The sequence below is a fragment of the Xenopus laevis genome, chromosome 6L (genome assembly GCF_017654675.1).
Source record: "Xenopus laevis strain J_2021 chromosome 6L, Xenopus_laevis_v10.1, whole genome shotgun sequence".
Classification (NCBI taxonomy): Eukaryota; Metazoa; Chordata; class Amphibia; order Anura; family Pipidae; genus Xenopus; species Xenopus laevis.
The window spans coordinates 62,382,691-62,391,528 of NC_054381.1; the positions used below are offsets into that span (position 1 = coordinate 62,382,691).

Sequence of the window (8,838 nt, forward strand, 5' to 3'; positions counted from 1 at the left end):
CTGCATATAACAACTTTTTAGTACATATATATGTTTGCAACCCCTTGTGAAACAAGGGTTGAATGTTTGTCAATGAAGGATTATGGGCCTAACTGCATCAGGAAGCAAATTTTCCTAATTGTCCCGAAAGGAGAGGGAGAATAAATACAGTTCTATAAAAATGCAAACAGGGAAACAAAGTTTGCAATAAAAATACAACATATACGAGCTAACAAATATATACACACACAGTAACAAAGAATAAGTGCAGAAAAAGGAAATAATTTAAAAAAATTGATTATTTGGATAAAATTGAGTCTTTGGGAGACGGCCTTTCTGTAACACTGAGCTTTCTTGATATCGGTTTTCCGTATAATGGATCCCATACCTGTACATATTTTAAGTGGCACAGGAAGGAGGTGCTCTTCTTTACTGTAGAGTAGAAATGTGCTGTTAAATTCTGTTCAGTGTATGGAATTAAAGGTGTTGTTAATCTGACTTAATGCTGAAAAACAATATACTGAAAATATGTTGATGGGTGAAGAATTGTTCTAATGATCTGGTTTTTTTCCTATTGCAGTACTGTGGTGTTGCTTTAGCAATGTGGTAATATTCCTTTTTTTGTTGGATGAACAAAAGTCTATTGGTACTTATTCCTGCTGGCATTGGAGCAGTTATTGAGGTTTGTTTTATTTTTTTTTAATTTACAGTGTACTTATTCTTGACCTGTAAATGAATTTTTAGGCATTTTTTTAAAATTGAGTTTAGTAGTAATTCAGAAAACCTGTATGGACTCACCCTTGCTTCCTTTACTGGACGTCTCACATGGACTGTAGAGCATTCAGTGTGCATGCATTATAGCAGAACTCCCCAGATAGCTTTGGTCCAAAGCGAAGAAAAAATAATAAATGTAGAGCAGTAGAACAGTAAAAACCACTGTTTATTGTTTAATTAAAAAACACAGGTGGATACTGTGGAGTGGTCGCCTAACGTGGCCTATGATTAATGTAACAATTAACAGTGGTTTTTATTTTATGAGGAAGTGTGCTCTACATTTTTTCTTTTTCCTTCTTTTTTTATAAAATGGCAACCTTTCACGTATCAACTAAATCAGCAATTTTGATTTGGTACTATAGTTCTATTGAAATATCACTAGTTAAGTGTTTTCACTCTGAAATGTAACCACCAAATATATCGGAATTACAATGTGTAAATGTTAATCCCAATGATCAAAGAGTGGTATGTTTAAAAGCATTGTTCAGTGTAAAAATAAAAACTGGGTAAATAGATAGGCTGTGCAAAATAAACAATGTTTCTAATATAGTTAGTCAAAAATGTAATCAATAAAGGCTGAACTTACTGAATGTCTAACATAATAGCCAGAACACTACTTCCTGCTTTGCAGCTCTCTTGGTATCCACTGATTGGTTACTAGGCAGTAACCAATCAGTGACTTGAGGGGGGGCACATTGGTCATAACTGTTTGCTTTTGAATCTGAGCTGAATGCTGAGGATCAATTGCAAACTCACTGAACAGTTATGTCCCATGTGCCCCCCCCCCCCCTTAAAATCGCTGACTAACTCAGAGTTAGAGAGCTTAAAAGCAGGAAGGCAGGCTAACTAACTATATTAGAATTTTTTTTTTTTTTTTTGCACAGCCTATTTACCCAGTTTTTATTTTTACACTGAACTGTTCTTTTAAGGCTAATATCAAACATGGCCTTTTCTCTGCTAGAAGAGAAAACACAATTAGAAGCCCGTGTCTGTAAGCATTGATGTTAATGGCATTCAAAAAGCAAAAGTTCATGCATAAAGCCAGATGAAGACTGTAGATTTCGCTAGTCAAGCATCAGGCCACAGGCTAAATGGTTAAATATCCTTAATAAAGTATGTGGCCATCTTAAATACAATAAGATGAACTCCTTTGATAACAAGGTGTGCAGTGTATAACGGGATACCATCACGTGAACTATTTAAAACAAACAGCATATGAACATAACTTGGTTAAATTGGCTTATGTGTTCATTTACAGCTATGGAAAGTTAAGAAGGCTTTGAAGATTTCCTTTAGTTTGAATGGGCTGAATAAAGATAATAAAGGTAAATGCGTCTTTTTTTTTATGTGTGTGAACTGAGGAAAATACTTTCAATATATCTCAAGGTTGTTCTTGCTGGGCACCTCCCTCTCCCAACCTAAGGCAGATCATCTGAGCCAGGCTGTGAGGCTCACCCTGCTTGTTGGCTTCCCTTATGCCAACATAATCTCTTCCAGTCACCTGATTCAGCTGTGTCATGTCATTAAAGATATATTTAGGTGGGTGGAATCCAGCACTTACATATGTGAAAACCTTTGTTTAGACTTCTAGTTCTTTCAAATTTGACCAATATAAAAGATGTCAACCCACAGCTATACTTATACCCATGTTATTGTTAATTCTTATTTTGAAATGCTTATCTCTTTTCCTAGCCTTTACCTATTCATTTTGCTTTGACTTGATTAATAAAGCTAGTTTGACAGCAGCTGAAATTCTGTCTCTTAGAAAACAGCATTCTTTGTCATACAGAGCTGCTCCTTTAGGGGGCAGTAGCACCCAAAGTAAATCTTTGTAATTAAAGGAAAACTATACCCCCCGAACAACGTAGGTCTCTATAAAAAGATATTGCATAAAACAGCTCATATGTAAAACCCTGCTTCATGTAAATAAACCATTTTCATAATAATATACTTCTTTAGTAGTAAGTGCCATTGGGTGATCCGAAATAGAAAATTGCCATTTTAAAAAATAAGGGCCGCCCCCTGGGATTGTAGGATTCACTGTGCACACAAACAAACCATACATGTTAGGTCACATGAGCCAATTGACACAAAGAGTTGTGTCTTTTGCTTCCACACTTCTTCCTGTTACAGTTAGAGCTGCAGTATTTCTGGTCAGGTGATTTCTGAGGCAACACAGAGACCATCACAAAATGGTGCTTCAAGGCAAGAGATGTAAAAGGGCAATATTTACTTACATATATATTCCAGTTTGATAAGATACTTTAATATGTCACTCAATCTGATATAAACTGTTGCTTAAATATTCATTTTGTGGGTAAAGTTTTCCTTTAATAAATTATTAAATAAATACACAATATTTTTATGGGGTTCTGGCATCTGTGCTTGCTATGCTCGATGATAATTTTATCATGCTTAATGCTACGTCAACAAACTGCAATCCTCTATATTTTTTTCATGTTAGTATGGCGCTCACAGTGAATCTGAAAGGAAGACAGAAGAATATGATACACAGGTATGTAAAAGACAATAAAACATAATCAGCCAAGACAAGGCATAATTATTTGTCAGTAGTTTACTAGAACAGCATGTGCCGCGACCCCTCTCGTGTGGCCCCCAGCTACCTGCTGTGTTTGCTTACCATGTGTAAGATTTAAATGGTATCACTACAGAGATTAACTGGCCCCTGCATTGTTTAAACTTTAAATTCAAACTAATCCTCTGTATTGTTCACACCTGTGATCTCCCTGCATTGTTCGCACTTGTGACACCTCTATTGTTCACAGCCCTAAAGACCTATACTGTTCACACCTGAGACCCAGACTGAAACTGCACACATGAACCTGCTCACCTGTTCACACTTTATACAAAATTCTAATGGGGCACCAGCACTGTGTCACTGTATGTAGTACATATTAGAGTGGTCCTGATAGGTTTCCCTGTCTCCTGCTCTGTTCTGCTTTCCACATGCTCCCTGTGTGTGCCCTGCTCTGCCTGTGTGTGTCCTACACTGACTATGTGTGCCCTGCTCTGCCTGTGTGTGCCCTGCTCTGCCTGTGTGGGCCCTGCTCTGCCTGTGTGTGGCTGCTCTGCCTGTGTGTGCCCTGCTCTGCCTTCTGTGTGCTCTGCTCTGCCTGTGTGTGCCCTGCTCTGCCTGTGTGTGCCCTGCTCTGAATGTGGAACATAAGCCTGGTATTTTTTCTGGGGTTTGTTAGCATTTGAAAATAAATTATTGTTAGGAGCCCTTAAGGTGTTTAATCATGTGCTGGGGGCGCTGTGTTATCCAAGGGGAAGAGGAGGTATATGGATTTAAGGGTATGTCTTAACATGACAATTTTTTCACTTATGAGTGATATGTGATATCCCTGCATTGAGCACCAACCATTTTTTGGTGTGCTACCGCAATTAATGTGGACATGATCTTGTGGTAACGTGTGTGGTTTAAAGTGGGTGTGGTTTAAAAACAGGAAGTGGTCAACACTGGCTTCCATTATCGGCCCTGCTATGTAGGCCGGAAAAATTTCGGCCCTCGGTACCACAGAAGTTGGACATAACTGTGCTAGAGAATCACTTTTGAGGGTTGAGAGCACACTAATGAATGCTCCTTGCATGTGCTCCACAGCAGAGATATTGCTGGTACCAGAAAGGATTTCAGCCCTTCTGCCACATGTACATTGTGAGAGGTGCTTGCTTTTGCTGTTGTTACAAACACAAGGCAGAATTGAGGAGCTTTGGAGTTTCTCTGCTTGAGGAGTATACACAACTTGCTTATTGGCATTATGGTTTCTAGTAGCAGTATTTGTTCTCTGACAGAAATGCTTGACTTGCTGTAACTCTTTGCAGATTTAGTGTACAAATACAAATTAATTTACCTTGTAAATTCTTCAATGACATATCATTTTGTCAGTCTGATTTGCCCCTGTAGCTGACTTATAGGGGGTTTTCACCTTCAAACTATTAGTTGTTTTCAGATAGATCACCAGAAATAACGGCTTTTTCCAATTACTTTCTATTTTCTATGTGTCACCTGTTTTCTAATATTGAAGTGTAAAGTGTCATTTTTCACCTTCTAAAAGGGCTCTGGGAGGGGGGGTCGCTGGCCTTGTAAACCAGGGGTCCCCAACTTCCGGACCGTGGACACTCCTGCACTGGGCCGCCGAGCCCAGCCCACAAAAACGAGGCATGCCGAATTGGACGCTGGCATGTCCAACTTGCTGCCGACCCCACTCCCGACCCCGCCAACCTCACCCCGACCTGCTGACCCCTCCCTGACCATGCCCCGGACCCCACCCCCAGTCCTTTTCTTTTTGCACCGGTCCCGGTCCAAAAAAGGTTGGGGACCACTGCTGTAAACTGTTCTAAATTGAAATATTTAGTTGATACATTTGTTATCTTTGTCCCTGCTGAGCAGAATCCCTGGGTTTCATTACAGACAGCTGTTAGACTTGATACAATTGTTTCTAGTACTCCAGAGATGCTGCTGAGAAATGTATCAATTAAATGTTGCAAAATTGTAACAGTTTAGTCTGCGCCTGAGATTATTGAGCTGCCAGACTCAAACACCAGAGACTGGACATTAAACTTTAATCTTAGATTTTGAAAAAACTGTAAAAAATAAACAATGGAAAGTAATTGAAAAAAGCCTTTATTTCTGGGGAGCAATATTTATGCTTTTGGGTTTCTCTTCATGTTACCACAGTTGTTTGTAAATTATGAGGTAATATATCTTTTTTTTCCCTTTATTTTGATAGTTAACCTTAATATAGTGATTATTAAACAAAATACATTTTAACTTCTGATGAAATCTGTTGCACATTTACCTTGGAAGACATTCACATATAAAGTAAGTAAATATAGTTTTTTTTTTTTCTTAAGCCATTTTCCATTTTATATGTATATACAATATTCCATACCTGTGGATTCAGAAAATTATTATGTTGGCTGCATTTTCTTTATCAGGATTTAAGTTTGGAGCTTGCTTCACTTAGGGTGTCTGTAAAGCATTTCTATAGTTTACATGGGAGTCTACTAGTAAATACTGTTTGGTTTGGGAGCTATTTCTTGCCTTCTGACTCAAAAGTCATCAAAGTGTAATACGACCAAAACTGTATGGAATTATGGTTATATTCTTGGCACTTTGAAATTTACAGAAAATGTATCACTACAGGTACATGGCAATATATATTCTGACATTTTATAAGGTATATCTCTCTAAGCCATATGAGAAAATCTGAGGAGTTGGCCTTAGAATTTCAGTCACAGCTCCACAAGTGAATATAAAGTACAGCTTGGAAAGAGAGGAGGAGGATTATATGCAGTAGCTGAGAGCAAGCCCTGAAGACAATTAAATAAATAATTAGATAGATCGTAAATTACATTACATTTGGGATGCAAGCCTTAAATGTGTTTATTAACTAGTCAATTGATCAGAGCAACTTCTGAAAGTCTGTTTCTTTAAATTTGTATTGGTTGCTCTTAAAATGGATGATCTGCATTAAATTTAGCAAATTCTAATCTGATCAAAACAAATTTATTTGCAAATATAATAATTCACATAAAACATAAAAAATATTGTTTGAAATATTAGGTGTTTTGTTATGGTATGTTTTAATTCTCTGTTCCATTTGTCCCCTACAGGCATTTAATACATTTTTTGATGATATATTTGTTTTTATTATCACAATGCCAACATCACATAGAATGGCATGCTTTAGAGATTATGTGGTGTTTCTAATATATCTTTACCAAAGATGGTAAGACATTTTTTTGCTTTTATTTTAGCTCTCACTGAGCTTTATTTTAGCAAAATGTTTATATATTCTTTTTATGTATTATTTTGAACTCGTCAAAATATAAATATTTATGCCCCTCACATTTGCTGGCTAAGAAACCACAAAATGTTAATTTTTTCTTTATTAAATAAAATGTCTTAAATTATGTTTTAAAATGGATTAATCCTGAAGGAAGTGTAGTCTTCAAAACAGTCAGGAATGATTGATCACGTGTCTTTTGGGCACAAAATGGGTTTGTTGATTTTTTTTAGACTAAAATGGGACCAAGATGCAGTCTTCATTCTAATGTATGTGAGGAGCAGACTTCTTTCATTTTACACTAGCAGCAATCTGTCATGGCTGACATTTGTTTATGTGGAAAGCTGAGTTGATTCCAAATGTGGCACAGTATCAAATATATTTACCAAGTTTCCTTGTAGCCACATGTGAATAAATTTAGTATTTGGCTGCAGTATTAAAAAGTAGAAGAAAAGCAAAAACACATCTGCTAAGTATATCATAAGAAATAGGATGCAGGGCAACCCTTTTGAAATAAAAAAATAACTAAAGTGGTATAAAGCTGATACCTTTTAAGAAATAGGACCGATTAATTCTCTTAGGGGCCTTATTTATCAAAATCCAAATTTTTTTGAGCATTTAAATAAAAAAGTTCGACCAAACTAGAATTCACGATTAAACCTTATTAATTATTAAAAAAACTTGAATTAATCGGATTGGGGACAATCTCGATAAAATCGAGCAAAAATTCTAATCGTATGATGTTCTTGGATTTTTCCTGAATTGCTCGATTTTTTTGGACTTTTTCCCAAAAAGTCAGAGTTCGGGATAAGCTGCAGATCATCCATAAATGGTAGAGTTTCAAAGATGACATACATATAGGATATCAGTACGCACTGTGATAAGTATACCAACATATTTGTAAACCGCAAGTTAAAAGACAGGTAGTATCATACATGTTTCGGAACATTTTAGAACAAAGTAAAAAGATGTAAAGTAAAAATATAGATTGCAACAGAATATTGGCAACATATCCACAAAATTCTCTATAAGGTCTAACACCTGACTTCGAGCTGAATGTTTAATGTATAGATATATATTGATGAAACAACTGTTTAAAGATCCATTTTAAAAAAAGAAACAGAAATGTACCACCGAAATATAATTTATGTGATAAACTCAAATAAAAACAACAGAGCAAAGAATTAGCTTAAAGGAGTTGTTCACCTTCCAAACACTTTTTTCAATTCAGTTGTTTTGAGATTGTTCCCCAGAAATAAAGACTTTTTTCATATACTTTCCATTATTTATCTTTTACGTTTTTTCCAAAATCTAAGTGTAAAGTTGAATGTTTGAGTCTGGCAGCTCAGTAATTCAGGCGCAGACTCTGAACTGTTACAATTTTGCAACATTGAGTTGATCCATTTCTCAGCAGCATCTCTGGAGTATTAGCAACAATTGTATCAATTCTAATAGCTGCCTGTAATGAAACCCAGAGATTCTGCTCAGCAGGGACAAAGGTAAGAAATGTATCAACTAAATGTATCCAGGATCGGCGACCCCCCCTCCCAGAGCTGCTTCAGAAGGAGAGAAATGACAATTTACACTTCAATATTAGAAAAACCGTCACACATAGAAAATAGAAAGTCATTGGAAAAAGTCGTTATTTCTGGTGATCTATCTGAAACCAACTAGTTGTTTGAAGATGAACAACCCCTTTAATGAAATTTATGTTTAAGTACACACAATCAAACACTGCTTAAACCTTCCCCTCCCGGTTGGACTTACTAAGATGCACTAGACGCTAGACCCTAATTTTTTTCCCATGGTAACCTGAAAATTGGGTGTTTTGAAAATTAGTTCTCAGGTCCTGGGGATGACATGCCAAAGGTTTTTTTTTAATGCATCAGTATGCCTTTACATTAAATAATAATGTTTTTTTTTGTTTGTTTTTTCCCCCCACTAGGTTTTATCCTGTGGATAAGAGTGAATGAATACAGTCAATCTTATGAAGAAAAGACAAAAAGGAAGCCTCATATAAACTAGATATGACTCACTTGGGCTACATTATATCCCATACTTGAAAGAGTGCTACTAAGGAAGTTAACGAGTATTTCTGAAAGAAATTTCCCAACAATACATAATCTGCATTGCCAAATTCCTGGAATGTTTCCTTAAAATGATCCCCCTCACCTCTATGTCTACACAAACTAATGAAGTAAAATAAATACACTTTGGTTTGACACATCAAGTTCATCTTAAACTTTGTGATATGTTGATTGCCACTAATATTGCC

General features: G+C 36.3%; 1 long non-coding RNA gene across 1 annotated transcript; it reads left to right on the forward strand.

Annotated features, from left to right (window-relative positions):
- Positions 1 to 559: 559 nt before the first annotated feature.
- LOC108718642 lies at positions 560 to 5,589 on the forward strand. The gene is made up of 4 exons (XR_001936040.2): positions 560 to 661; positions 2,012 to 2,078; positions 3,218 to 3,268; positions 5,505 to 5,589. It is a non-coding gene; the product is annotated as an uncharacterized LOC108718642 (long non-coding RNA).
- Positions 5,590 to 8,838: the final 3,249 nt, after the last annotated feature.